Genomic DNA, 14798 nt, shown 5'->3' with positions numbered 1-14798 from the left:
AACTGCTGAACAGGCCTTCCGAAGAATGGACTCCTGAAAGTAAGAGAGAATTAAAAAAAATCGGTAGCCCCTGGTGCGGTTTAAGCCGTGTTTCGGGCGTGCCGTGATGGTGCCCCTTCCCCTGTACCCATGGTATTTCTAGAGTGTAGTTATGTACGCGAAGCACTAGTGTCGCCTTTTTGCGAGGGCTGGGGTTGGGGCCGCATTGCTACGCCTGCTCGGATCATGCCAGGCGGTCTTGTTGTAGGTTACTCCGGGCGCGCTTGACGGTGTCCGGTCATTGAATGGCCGGACTGGAGAACTGCCTGGAGAGGCTGCTTTGTACTTCCGCTGCAAGGGCCGCCGTGTGCTCCTCCGTTCGGAGGGAGCGTTCGGTGTTTCCATTGACCGTAATTACTCCTCGAGGGCCTGGCATTTTGAGCTTAAGGTATGCGTAGTGCGGTACCACATTGAACTTGGCGAATGCGGTTCGCCCGAGCAGTGCGTGATAGCCACTGCGGAATGGGACTATGTCGAAGATTAACTCCTCGCTTCAGAAATTATCCGGAGATCCGAAGACCACTTCAAGTGTGACTGAGCCTGTACAGTTGGCCTCTACACCTGGTATTACGCCTTTAAAGGTCGTTTTGGTGGGCTTAATCCTTGAGGGATCTATGCCCATTTTCCGCACTGTATCCTGGTAAAGCAGGTTCAGGCTGCCGCCGCCGTCCATAAGGACTCTAGTGAGATGAAATCCGTCAATAATTGGGTCTAGAACCAATGCGGCGAATCCGCCATGACAGATGCTAGTGGGATGGTCCCTTCGATCAAAGGTGATCGGGCAGGAGGACCATGGGTTGAACTTTGGGGCGACTGGCTCTACCGCGTATACGTCCCTTAACGCGCGCTTCCGCTCCCTTTTGGGGACGTGGGTTGCATATATCATGTTCACCGTCCACACTTGTGGGGGAAAACCCTTCTGTCCACTGTTGTTCGGCGGCCGGGGCTCCTCGTCGTCATCGCTATGCAGCCCCTTGTCTTCATTTTTGGCATTTAACTTGCCTGCCTACTTGAACACCCAACAATCCCTGTTGGTGTGATTGGCCAGCTTTTCGGGGGTGCCATGTATCTGGCACAAGCGGTCGAGTATTCGGTCCAAACTGGACGGGCCCCTAGGATTCCTTTTGAATGGCTTTTTCCACTGACCGGATTTAGAGCCTCTAAATCCGGCATTAACTGCCGTATCCTCAGCATTGTCGCCGTTAATGCGGCGCTTCTGCTTGTTGCGACGCGACCTTCCACTACTGTCCTTGGTATCCGAACTACCAGGGTTCTTGGTCATATTGTTGCTACGAGCAAGCCAGCTGTCTTCTCTCGCGCAAAAGCGGGTCATGAGTGTCGTGAGTGCTGCCATAGACTTCGGCTTTTCCTATCCAAGGTGCCGGGCAAGCCACTCGTCACGGATATTGTGTTTGAAGGCTGCTAGGGCCTCAGCGTCCAGACAGTCGACTATTTGATTTTTCTTTGTTAGGAACCGTGTCCAGAATTGCCTGGCCGATTCCTCTGGCTACTGAATTACGTGACTTAGGTCATCGACATCTAGGGGTCGCACATAAGTGCCCTGGAAATTGTCGAGGAATGCGGCTTCCAGGTCCTCCCAACAACTGATTGATCCTGTTGGCAAGCTGTTAAGCCAATGCCGAGCTGGTCCTTTAAGCTTGAGTGGGAGGTATTTGATGGCGTGGAAATCATCGCCGCGGGCCATGTGGATATGAAGGAGATAATCCTCGATCCATACCGCAGGATCTGTTGTGCCATCATATGATTCGATGTTTACGGGTTTGAAACCCTCGGGGATTTGATGATCCATTATTTCGTCTGTGAAGCATAGTGGGTGTGCGGCGCCTCTGTACTGGGCTATATCACGACGTAGCTCCAATGAGCTTTGTCTACTGTGTTCGGCCCTGCCGAATATGTGGCCGGCGTGACGGTTACCGTCTCGAGTCGTGGGGCGCCCACGCGATCCGTAGATCGATCTTGTTTGCCTTGCCTTGTACTCCAACATATCTCGCAGGTCCGGTGCATTTTCCCGTGCCTTGGTATGGGGTGCGGCTTGAGTGGAGGGCCGAGAGGCCTCTCTGTCGCGGCCACGAGGTGGCTGATCGGCCGTATCGAGTGCAGGAGACGTAGGTTTAAGTGCTTCCTCCTCTAATCGGGGTAGCAACCTGCGCTTTGGGTAGCTCTTGGAGGGGCGTTCGAGTTTATGCTCTTCGGCCACAAGGACTTCAGTCCATCTGTCGACTAGCAAATCTTGCTCAGCTCTAAGCTGTTGCTGTTTTTTCTTGAGGCTTCTTGCCATGGCCATAAGCATGCGTTGAAAACGCTCTTGCTTGACGGGATCCTCTGGCACGATGAATTCATCGTCGTCGAGGCTTGCCTCGTCTTCGGAGGGAGGCATATAATTATCGTCCTCGACCTCTCTGTCTGCCGCTCTCTCATGAGGGCTGGTTTCTCCATCCTCCTGTGCTGAATCTTGCTGGAGGGGGTTTTCTTCGGCACTTTCCGGAGTATTATTATCTCTCAATTAAAGCACCAATGTCGGTGTCAAAACCGGCGGATCTCGGGTATGGGGTCCCGAACTGTGCGTCTAGGCCGGATGGTAACAGGAGGCAAGGGACACGAAGTTTTACGCAGGATCGGGCCCTCTCGATGGAGGTAAAACCCTACGTCCTGCTTGATTAATATTGATGATATGGGTAGTACAAGAGTAGATCTACCATGAGATCGGAGAGGCTAAACCCTAGAAGCTAGCCTATGGTATGATTGTTGTTGTGTATGTTGTCCTACGGACTAAAACCCTCCGGTTTATATAGACACCAGAGAGGGCTAGGTTTGCACAAAGTCGGTTACAATTGTAGGAGATCTACATATCCGTATCGCCAACCTTGCCTTCCACGCCAAGGAAAGTCCCTTCCGGACACGGGACGAAGTCTTCAATCTTGTATCTTCATAGTCCAGGATTCCGGCTATCCGAACACCCCCTAATCCAGGACTCCCTCACCCATTAAGGCCCATTGCTTCTTCCTCGTATTCCCGTAACTCCCCGGTACCTCCGAAAATACCCGAATCACTCGGAACCTTTCCGATGTCCGAATATAGTCGTCCAATATATCGATCTTTACGTATCGACCATTTCGAGACTCCTCGTCATGTCTGCGATCTCATCCGGGACTCCGAACTCCTTCGGTACATCAAAACACATAAACTCATAATAAAACTGTCATCGTAACGTTAAGCGTGCGGACCCTACGGGTTCGAGAACAATGTAGACATGACCGAGACATGTCTCCGGTCAATAACCAATAGCGGAACCTGGATGCTCATATTGGCTCCCACATATTCTACGAAGATCTTTATCGGTCAGACCGCATAACAACATACGGTGTTCCCTTTGTCATCGGTATGTTACTTGCCCGAGATTCGATCGTCGGTATCTCAATACCTAGTTCAATCTCGTTACCGGCAAGTCTCTTTACTCGTTTCGTAATACATCATCTCGCAACTAACTCATTAGTTGCAATGCTTGCAAGGCTTATGTGATGTGCATTACCGAGAGGGCCCAGAGATACCTCTCCGACAATCAGAGTGACAAATCCTAATCTCGAAATACGCCAACCCAACATGTACCTTTGGAGACACCTATAGAGCTCCTTTATAATCACCCAGTTACGTTGTGACGTTTGGTAGCACACAAAGTGTTCCTCCGGCAAACGGGAGTTGCATAATCTCATAGTCATAGGAACATGTATAAGTCATGAAGAAAGCAATAGCAACAAACTAAATGATCAAGTGCTATGCTAACGAAATGGGTCAAGTCAATCACATCATTCTCCTAATGATGTGATCCCGTTAATCAAATGACAACTCATGTCTATGGTTAGGAAACATAACCATCTTTGATCAACGAGCTAGTCAAGTAGAGGCATACTAGTGACACTCTGTTTGTCTATGTATTCACACATGTATTATGTTTCCGGTTAATACAATTCTAGCATGAATAATAAACATTTATCATGAAATAAGGAAATAAATAATAACTTTATTATTGCCTCTAGGGCATATTTCCTTCAGTCTCCCACTTGCACTAGAGTCAATAATCTAGTTCACATCTCCATGTGATTTAACACCAATAGTTCACATCACCATGTGATTAACACCTATAGTTCACATCGACATGTGACCAACACCCAAAGGGTTTACTAGAGTCAATAATCTAGTTCACATCGCTATGTGATTAACACCCAAATAGTACTAAGGTGTGATCATGTTTTGCTTGTGAGAGAAGTTTAGTCAACGGGTCTGCCACATTCAGATCCATAAGTATTTTGCAAATTTCTATGTCAACAATGCTCTGCATGGAGCTACTCTAGCTAATTGCTCCCACTTTAAATATGTATCCAGATTGAGATTTTGAGTCATCTGGATCAATGTCAAAACTTGCATCGACGTAACCCTTTACGACGAACCTTTTGTCACCTCCATAATCGAGAAACATATCCTTATTCCACTAAGGATAATTTTGACCAATGTCCAGTGATCTACTCCTAGATCACTATTGTACTCCCTTGCCAAACTCAGGGCAGGGTATATAATAGGTCTGGTACACAACATGGCATACTTTATAGAACCTATGGCTGAGGCATAGGGAATGACTTTCATTATCTCTCTATCTTCTGCCGTGGTCGGGTTTTAAGTCTTACTCAATTTCACACCTTGTAACACAGCCAAGAACTCTTTCTTTGACTGTTCCATTTTTGAACTACTTCAAAATATTGTCAAGGTATGTACTCATTGAAAAAACTTATCAAGCGTCTTGATCTATCTCTATAGATCTTGATTCTTAATATGTAAGCAGCTTCACCGAGGTCTTTCTTTGAAAAACTTCTTTCAAAACACTCCTTTATGCTTTGCAGAATAATTCTACATTATTTCCGATCAACAATATGTCATTCACATATACTTATCAGAAATGCTGTAGTGCTCCCACTCACTTTCTTGTAAATACAGGCTTCACCGCAAGTGTGTATAAAACTATATGCTTTGATCATCTCATCAAAGCGAATATTCCAACTCCGAGATGCTTGCACCAGTCCATAGATGGATCGCTGGAGCTTGCACATTTTGTTAGCACCTTTAGGATTGACAAAACCTTCTGGTTGTATCATATACAACTCTTCTTTAATAAATCCATTAAGGAATGCAGTTTTGTTTATCCATTTGCCGGATTGCATAAAATGCGGCAATTGCTAACATGATTCGGACAGACTAAAGCATAGATACGAGTGAGAAACTCTCATCGTAGGCAACACCTTGAACTTTTCAAAAACCTTTTTGCGACAATTCTAGCTTTGTAGATAGTAACACTACTATCAGCGTCTGTGTCGGTGTCAAAACCAGCGGATCTCGGGTAGGGGGTCCCGAACTGTGCGTCTAGGCCGGATGGTAACAGGAGGCAAGGGACACGAAGTTTTACCCAGGTTCGGGCCCTCTTGATGGAGGTAAAACCCTACGTCCTGCTTGATTAATATTGATGATATGGGTAGTACAAGAGTAGATCTATCACGAGATCAGAGAGGCTAAACCCTAGAAGCTAGCCTATGGTATGATTGTTGTTCTGTATGTTGTCCTACGGACTAAAACCCTCCGGTTTATATAGACACCGGAGAGGGTTAGGGTTACACAAAGTCGGTTACAATGGTAGGAGATCTATATATCCGTATCGCCAAGCTTGCCTTCCACGCCAAGGAAAGTCCCTTCCGGACATGGGACGAAGTCTTCAATCTTGTGTCTTCATAGTCCAGGAGTCCGGCTGAAGGTATAGTCCGGCCATCCGGACACCCCCTAATCCAGGACTCTCTCAGTTGCCCCTGAACCAGGCTTCAATGACGACGAGTCCGGCGCGCAGATTGTCTTCGGCATTGCAAGGCGGGTTCCTCCTCCAAGTACTTCATAGAAGATTTTGAACACAAAGATAGTGTCCGACTCCGCAAAATAAGTTTTCACATATTGCCATAGAGAGAATAATATTTACACAAATCTAATCTGCTGACGTATTCCGTAGTGTGACATCGCACCACGGCCAAGCCTTTATTCGAATCGTTTTATTGTCCCACCTCAGCGTGTCACGCGAGGCGGTTTCCTTGGCACGTCTCGTCGAAGCAGAGATCGTGTCCCCTTATTCCGGGATTCTCATCAATATGGGCGTGGGTAACCCAACCGTGCCATTGATTACGGCGCTTGGAGATAAATGAGTTTTACCAGGCTGGTGGGGACACGCAGTTGTGTCCACCCATATAAGGGGATAAGGATCCACCTTTTCACCTACGCCTTCTTCCTCCTTTGCCTATCCATTTTCGCGCACTCGAGCTCCAGCTCCCAAGTCCGCACTCCCCACCTCAACCTTTTCCAGCCATGTCCGGAGCTGGAGGCAAGTGGATGATCTCCTCCGTCACAGAGGGACACATCAAAAAACTGAGGAAGGCCGGAAACTTGTCTAACGACATCGCGTACTGGCTTCCTGAAGAGGGGCAGCTCCTCCCCACACCAAGGCCCCATGAGAGGGTAGTGTTCCTTCCCCACTTCCTCCGCGGACTGGGCTTTCCTATCCACCCATTCGTCCGGGGACTCATGTTCTACTACGGCCTGGATTTCCATGATCTGGCCCCGAACTTCATCCTCAACATCTCGGCGTTTATCGTCGTGTGCGAGGCTTTCCTCCGCATCCGCCCCCATTTCGGCCTATGGCTCAAGACTTTCAATGTCAAGCCGAAGGTGGTGCGCGGCAACCAGGCGGAGTGCGGGGGCACCATGGTGGGCAAGATGCCCAACGTCTTATGGCTCGAGGGCTCCTTTGTGGAGACCCTGAAGGGGTGGCAATCGGGGTGGTTTTACATCACCGAGCCGCGCGACCCTGAGTGGGTCGCAGCCCCCCGAGTTCCGGTCCGGACCCCCAACGCGGCTCACGTCCTGGAAAGAGACGGGCCTGTCATGGGGCAGCAAGGAAGAGGTGACTGGATTGCAAACATGCATCCAAACCCTGGTGAACAAGAAGCTCAAGCTTGTCAACGTAGTCCAGGTTATGCTCATCCGCCGGATCCTCCTGTGTCAACAACGGGCCTTCAATCTGTGGGAGTTCAACCCGGTGCAGCACCGAATTCTGAGCAGGCTCTTGGACACGACGTATGAAGATGCCTGGAAGGTGCTTTTCATGGGCGCCAAGGCTCCCGCATCCGCTATCGAGGATCACGGATTCAGCACGCAGCATCACGCTAGCGCGGTAAGTTGTTTGTACCTTTTACAGGGTATTAGTTTTTCATAGTTCAACTCTATGCGGGATCTAAACTCCCTTACCTTTGACAGGATTGGCAGGCGAAGTCCGGACAGATCGACTGTCCGGCTCCTTTGCCTGAAGACCCAGTCGATGCCCGCTTGGCGAAGCTGCTGGTTCCGGCACCCTATGTGGTGCCGGAGAAGAAGGCCATGAAGAAGGCCACGGGGACTCGAAAAAGTGCCCGGCGCTAGGAGGTGTCGGGTTCATCATCCGACGGCTCCAGGGCGCATTCCTCTCGTGAAGACGAGGAGGAGGAAGAAGAGACCTCTCCCCCTCCAGCGGGAGGAGAGAAGAAAAGGAAGGCCGCCCTCACTGGGGAGGCCGAAGGGTCCAAGAAGGGGAAAACCCTTCCTCCGGACTACTCCACCGACGCCGACGACGGCAGAGAGGAGTGGCCGCTCAGGGCCAAGCCCCTGGCGAAATCGTAAGTATCCGGATACCAGAGTAATTCATAGTATTCCTTTATTGCACAGCTTTCCCTTATGTCGAATATGATTATGCAGCCCACCCAAAGACCGGCTCGACGCGTCGTCGAGCGGTTCACTAGACTCGTCGGATGTGAATTCGCTTCCGACGGCTATCTCCCCCCGCCCTACGGACGACGCCGAAGTGTTGTCCCAACAGGTTCCAAGCCAGGAGGAGGTGGTCCTGGAGGCACCGCAAGGCGACCTCCCGGACTCTAGGAGTAAAGGGGATAAAATCCCCCAGGGCTCCAAGTCCGGCTCTAGGCCAGACACCGCTCCGGAACCTTCAAAGGTTCCAGAGTCCGGCGGGCGACCTCCTTCCAAGAGGAGCAAGCCCACCGTGCCGGTGACCCCCGTCCAACCGGAGGCGCCGGACAATCTGTTGGAGGTGCTCAAAGGCGCCTCCATCGACGAGGACCACCACACCATTATGAGTGCGGTGCTCCAGAAGGTTCAGTCCGCCAAGAGTGGACTGACTGAAGCTTGTGGTAGCCTTTTAACAGGCTTTGAGGTAAGTAAAGAATGTGTAAATAATATTACCGCATAGACAGTAGCCCCTGATGCTATGTTTGGCGTTCGGGAAGAAAAGCCGATTAGAGGATCAAATAAAATTCGCAGGAGTCTAACAAAAAGGAGTCAATATGCGTATGCAGGCTTCTCTGCTGGCGTCCGCCGCACTGACTGCAGAAGTGGACACGCTAAAGTAGAACCTCGAGCAGTCCGAGCAAGAGCTCGGGCGTGCCAAGAAGCAGCTCGAGGACAAGGAAGGTAAGAAATACCTTGTTTAAATATATATAAAAAGGTGCAATTGCAAAAAATGACAGGATTATCGTGGCTATTGTAGGGGGCACGTCTAAGGTGGCGACCCTTAAGCAAGCGCTGCTCGAGGCCGAGAAGAGGGCGGCCACGGAGCGCACCGAGCGGGAGAAGTATGAGGCCCAGGTTGGCAAGGTGCGGCAAGAGCTCCAGGCTCTCATGAAAAAACATGAGAGTTTGGAGCTTGACTCAAAGACGCGAGCGTCCGAGCTCGCGGTGGCTATTAAAAATGCCAAGTGTGCCAAGGCCGAATCCCAGAAGATCCTCCAGGAGTTGGATGCGGTGAAAAACATAGCGGCGGGTAAGGCATTCTTTATGCAAAGAAAACGCATAAACGTGAGTTACTTGTTACTTACCCGAATCCGGAGCTCTCCAGGAGCGTTCGCAGATCTTTCCCGTAGCGTGTCCGATGCCGCCGCATTCTATCGAGCCGAGGAAGGCAGCTCAACAGAGAAGGTGTTCTGGTCTCAGTATGCTTAGGCCAGACACCCCGTGCCCCTGAGCGACCAGCTGAAGCAACTTGTCGAGCTCCACAAGGCGGTCGAACAGGCCATGAAGGGCCTCATAGTTTGGCTGTGGCCTGGAGAGGCTCTGCCTGGGAGCTATTTCGGGCTGGTGCAGCGGCTGGTGGGGGCCTGTCCAAGGCTCGAAGTCATCAAGCGCTCCGTCTGCATTGAAGGTGCCCGTAGGGCCCTTGCCCGTGCTAAGGTGCACTGGGGCAAGCTGGATGCTGAGAAGCTTGTGAAGGACGGGCCACCATCGTGGAAAGAGCATCGCAAGCCCGAGAATTATTATAAGGATGTTCTGAAGGGTGCCTGCCTTATGGCGGATGAATGTTCCAGGGATGTAATTTTTGAGTAAAACTCGCTCGTTTTGTCCTGTGCACTGAAAACTTGTTCATATGCGCTAAGCAATGTTGTTGGAATTTAAAATATTACCTTCTGTGCGGCTGTTTATCAATTCTAAGAGATGGCGAGTCGTCGGCTTCTGCCCCCGTGCCGCTAGTGCTGGGGTGTTCGAGGATAAACCTGAGCGCTCTTTTTCCCATGTTTGGGTCCTTCGAGGGAGGTGCTCAGCACAACAAACAAGGCAATCAGACTATAATGCGTGAACACTCTCACTTAGCCATAGAATTCTATAATTTTAAATTTCGGCGAAGCCCCTGGTATTCGGAAGACCGAGTTCGGGGCGCTATCCACGCCTTTGGCTGGATAGAGCCGACTCCTCGCTCTAAGCGGCATAAGTCTTTAGGGACTCGAAAAACCTCTCGAACAGCGACCAGCTCTCGCTTCATCATGACAGTCAGTTTTAGCTTTCTCTACTGAGGTGCTTGACCCAGCTCAACTGGGGCACAATCGCAGTAGTTCTCCTAGTGCTACCTTAGCCGACATAGCGGAACGTAAGGCACCAAAACATAGGAGCCGGGCAAACCCAACTATTGACCCAAGACATGATTCGGATCCGATGCATATAATGCTATAAGTTCGGGGTGCCGCACTTGTTAAAGTGTTCGGACTTCTCACACCATATTGAGGGGTACTAAAGCCCCTGGCGTATTTTGGCCGTAGCAAAGTGTACGGGTGCAACATGTCGTTAAGGAACATATATTTGTAAAAAAAAGAGTAATGGAAAAATAGACAAAAGCTATGCATTGTTTATTAAAAAGGGCTGCGATCAAAGCAGAACGATACAAATAATGCGATAAGCAAAAGGTTGGACTATTTAACATGTCCGTTCCAGGGGTAGGCTGCGGAATGGTATGCGAAACAGGTATACTGCTCGTGATAGAGACCGCCTGGGAGTTCCGTAATGCGGCATGGCTTGTCTGCTTCCCTGGTTCTTGCATCGCTTGTGCGGCAATTGAACTGCCGAACAGGACTTCTGAAGAATGGAGTCCTGAAAGTAAGAGAAAATTAAAAAATCGGCAGCCCCTGGTGCAGTTTAAGCCGTGTTTCGGGTGTGCCGTGATGGTGCCCCTCCCCCTGTACCCATGGTATTTCTAGAGCGTAGTTATGTACGCGAAGCACTAGCGTCGCATTTTTGCGAGGGCTGGGGTTGGGGCCGCATTGCTACGCCTGCTCGGAACGTGACAGACGGTCTTGTTGTAGGTTACTCCGGGCGCGCTTGACGGTGTCCGGACGTTTAATGGCCGGACTGGAGAACTGCCTGGAGAGGTTGCTTTGTACTTCCGCTGCAAGGGCCACAGTGTGCTCCTCCGTTCGGAGGGAGCGTTCGGTGTTTCCATTGACCGTAATTACTCCTCGAGGGCCTGGCATCTTGAGCTTAAGGTATGCGTAGTGAGGTGCCGCGTTGAACTTGGCGAATGCGGTTCGCCCGTGCAGTGCGTGATAGCCACTGCGGAATGGGACTATGTCGAAGATTAACTCCTCGCTTCGGAAATTATCCAGAGATCCGAAGACCACTTCAAGTGTGACTGAGCCTGTACAGTTGGCCTCTACACCTGGTATTACTCCTTTAAAGGTCGTTTTGGTGGGATTAATCCTCGAGGGATCTATGCCCATTTTCCGCACTGTATCCTGGTAAAGCAAGTTCGGGCTGCTGCCGCCGTCCATAAGGACTCTAGTGAGATGAAATCCGTCAATAATTGGGTCTAGAACCAATGCGGCGAATCCGCCATGACAGGTGCTAGTGGGATGGTCCCTTCGATCAAAGGTGATCGGGTAGGAGGACCATGGGTTGAACTTTGGGGTGACTGGCTCTACCACGTATATGTCCCTTTAACGCGCGCTTGCGCTCCCTCTTGGGGATGTGGGTTGCGTATATCATGTTCACCGTCCGCACTTGTGGGGGAAAACCCTTCTGTCCACTATTGTTCGGCGGCCGGGGCTCTTCGTCGTCATCGCTATGCAGCCTCTTGTCGGTATTTTCGGCATTTAACTTGCCTGCCTGCTTGAACACCCAACAATCCCTGTTGTTGTGATTGGACGGCTTTTCAGGGGTGCCATGTATCTGACACAAGCGGTCGAGTATTCGGTCCAAACTGGACGGGCCCCTAGGATTTCTTTTGAGTGGCTTATTCCGCTGACCGGATTTATAGCCTCTGAATCTGGCATTAATTGCCGTATCCTCAGCATTGTCGCCGTTAATGCGGCGCTTCTGCTTGTTGCGATGCGACCTGCCACTACTGTCCCTGGTATCCGAATTACCAGGGTTCTTGGTCATATTGTTGCTACGAGCAAGCCAGCTGTCTTCTCCCGCGCAAAAGCGGGTCATGAGTGTCGTGAGTGCTGCCATAGATTTCGGCTTTTCCTGTCCAAGGTGCCGGGCAAGCCACTCGTCACGGATATTGTGCTTGAAGGCTGCTAGGGCTTCTGCGTCCTGACAGTCGACTATTTGATTTTTCTTTGTCAGGAACCGTGTCCAGAATTGCCTGGCCGATTCCTCTGGCTGCTGAATTACGTGGCTTAGGTCATCGGCGTCTGGTGGTCACACATAAGTGCCCTGGAAATTGTCGAGGAATGCGGCTTCTACGTCCTCCCAACAACTGATTGATCCTACTGGCAAGCTGTTAAGCCAATGCCGAGCTGGTCCTTTAAGCTTGAGTGGGAGGTATATGATGGCGTGGAGATCATCGCCGCGGGCCATGTGGATATGAAGGAGATAATCCTCGATCCATACCGCAGGATCTGTTGTGCCATCATATGATTTGATGTTTACGGGTTTGAAACCCTTGGGGATTTGATGATCCATTACTTCGTCTGTGAAGCATAGTGGGTGTGCGGCGCCTCTGTACTGGGCTATATCACGACGTAGATCGAATGAGCTTTGTCTACTGTGTTCGGCCCTACTGGATTTGTGTCCGGCGTGACGGTTACCGTCTCGAGTCGTGGGCGCCCACGCAATCCGTAGATCGATCTTGTTTGCCTTGCCTTGTCCTCCAACATATCTCACAGGTCAGGCGCATTTTCCCGTGCCTTGGTACGGGGTGCGGCTTGAGTGGAGGGCCGAGAGGCCTCTTTATCACGGCCATGAGGTGGCCGGTCGGCCGTATCAAGTGCTGGTGATGTAGGTTTAAGTGCTTCCTCCTCTAATCGGGGTAGCAACCTGCGCTTTGGGTAGCTCTTGGAGGGGCGTTCGAGTTTATGCTCTTCGGCCGCAAGGACTTCAGTCCATCTGTCGACTAGCAAATCTTGATCAGCTCTAAGATGTTGCTGTTTTTTCTTGAGGCTTCTTGCTGTGGCCATAAGCCTGCATTGAAAACGCTCTTGCTCGACGGGATCCTCTGGCACGACGAATTCGTCGTCGTCGAGGCTTGCCTCGTCTTCGGAGAGAGGCATATAATTATCGTCCTCGACCTCTCTGTTTGCCGCTCTCTCATGAGGGCTGGCTTCTCCATCCTCCTGTGCTGAATCTTGCTGGAGGGGGTTTTCTTCGGCACTATCCGGAGTATTATTATCTCCCGTGCTAGAATCACCGTATTTGCTTTGGCGGGATTTTGAGTGGCGCCGCTGACGCCGGCGCTTAGGCTGTTTCTTGGAGGGGTCATCCTCCGCTGTTCCATCGCCATCTCCTTCTTTTGGGGTGTCCACCATGTATATGTCATATGACGAGGTGGCTTTCCAGGGCCCAATAGGCGCTGGTTCTTCATCGTCTCCTGCATCGGCGTCCATACTGTCGATGTCTTCAGAGTCGAAGTCGAGCATGTCGGTTAAATCATCGACAGTGGCTACAAAGTGGGTGGTGGGTGGGCTTTGAATTTCTTCATCGTCCGTATCCCAACCTTGCTGACCGTAGTCTAGCCAGGGCTCTCCTGATAAAGAGAGAGACTTTAGTGTCTTCAAAATATCGCCGAAAGGCGAGTGCTGAAAGATGTCCGCGACAGTAAACTCCATGATCGGCGCCCAATCGGATTCGATCGGCAGGGGCGCGGAGGGTTCGGAGTCCGGAGAGGAGTCCGGCTCCTTGTAGTCACTAGTCTTGCGGAGTGCGGGGCTGGTGTTCGGCTCGATCGCCGTTGGGATCGCAGCCCCTGAGGCAGCGTCCAACCACCCATCCTCGATCGGCGCAGTTGGCTCCGAATTAAGGGTCGAAGCCGATGCGGGTGCGGCCTCCAGGGCACTGTTCGGCGGCAGAGCTAGCTCATGCTCGTCGTGACAGTGCGGCACGCTAGGCGGTGGCTCAAATCCGTCGAAGATCAAGTCCCTGCGGATGTCAGCCGTGTAGTTTAAACTTCCAAATCTGACCTGACGGCCAGGGGCATAGCTTTCGATCTGCTCCAGATGGCCAAGTGAATTGGCCCGCAGTGCGAAGCCGCCAAAGACGAAGATCTGTCCGGGGAGGAAGGTCTCACCCTGGACTGCATCGCTATTGATGATCGTAGGAGCCATCAAGCCTGACGGCGATGACACAGAGGAACTCTCAATGAAAGCACCAATGTCGGTGTCAAAACCGGCGGATCTCGGGTAGGGGGTCCCGAACTGTGCGTCTAGGCCGGATGGTAACAGGAGGCAAGGGACACGAAGTTTTACCCAGGTTCGGGCCCTCTTGATGGAGGTAAAACCCTACGTCCTGCTTGATTAATATTGATGATATGGGTAGTACAAGAGTAGATCTACCATGAGATCGGAGAGGCTAAACCCTAGAAGCTAGCCTATGGTATGATTGTTGTTCTGTATGTTGTCCTATGGACTAAAACCCTCTAGTTTATATAGACACCGGAGAGGGTTAGGGTTACACAAAGTCGGTTACAATGGTAGGAGATCTATATATCCATATCGCCAAGCTTGCCTTCCACGCCAAGGAAAGTCCATTCCGGACACATGACGAAGTCTTCAATCTTGTATCTTCATAGTCCAGGAGTCCGGCTGAAGGTATAGTCCGGCCATTCGGACACCCCCTAATCTAGGACTCCCTTAGTCTGTCTTCCTCTTGAAGATCCATTTAATCTCAATGGCTCGCCGATCATTGGGCAAGTCAATCAAAGTCCATACTTTGTTCTCATACATGGATCTCATCTCAGATTTCATGGCCTCAAGCCATTTCGTGGAATCTGGGCTCATCATCGCTTCCTCATAGTTCGTAGGCTCGTCATGGTCAAGTAACATGACCTCCAGAACTGGATTACCGTACCACTCTGGCGCGGATCTCACTCTGGTTTACCTACGAGGTTCGGTAGTAACTTGATCTGA

Source organism: Triticum urartu, chromosome 2A (genome assembly GCF_056163025.1).
Source record: "Triticum urartu cultivar PI428250 chromosome 2A, HENAU_Tu73, whole genome shotgun sequence".
Lineage (NCBI taxonomy): Eukaryota > Viridiplantae > Streptophyta > Magnoliopsida > Poales > Poaceae > Triticum > Triticum urartu.
The sequence above is the reverse complement of the archived record's forward strand: the minus strand, read 5'-3'. Positions refer to the sequence as shown.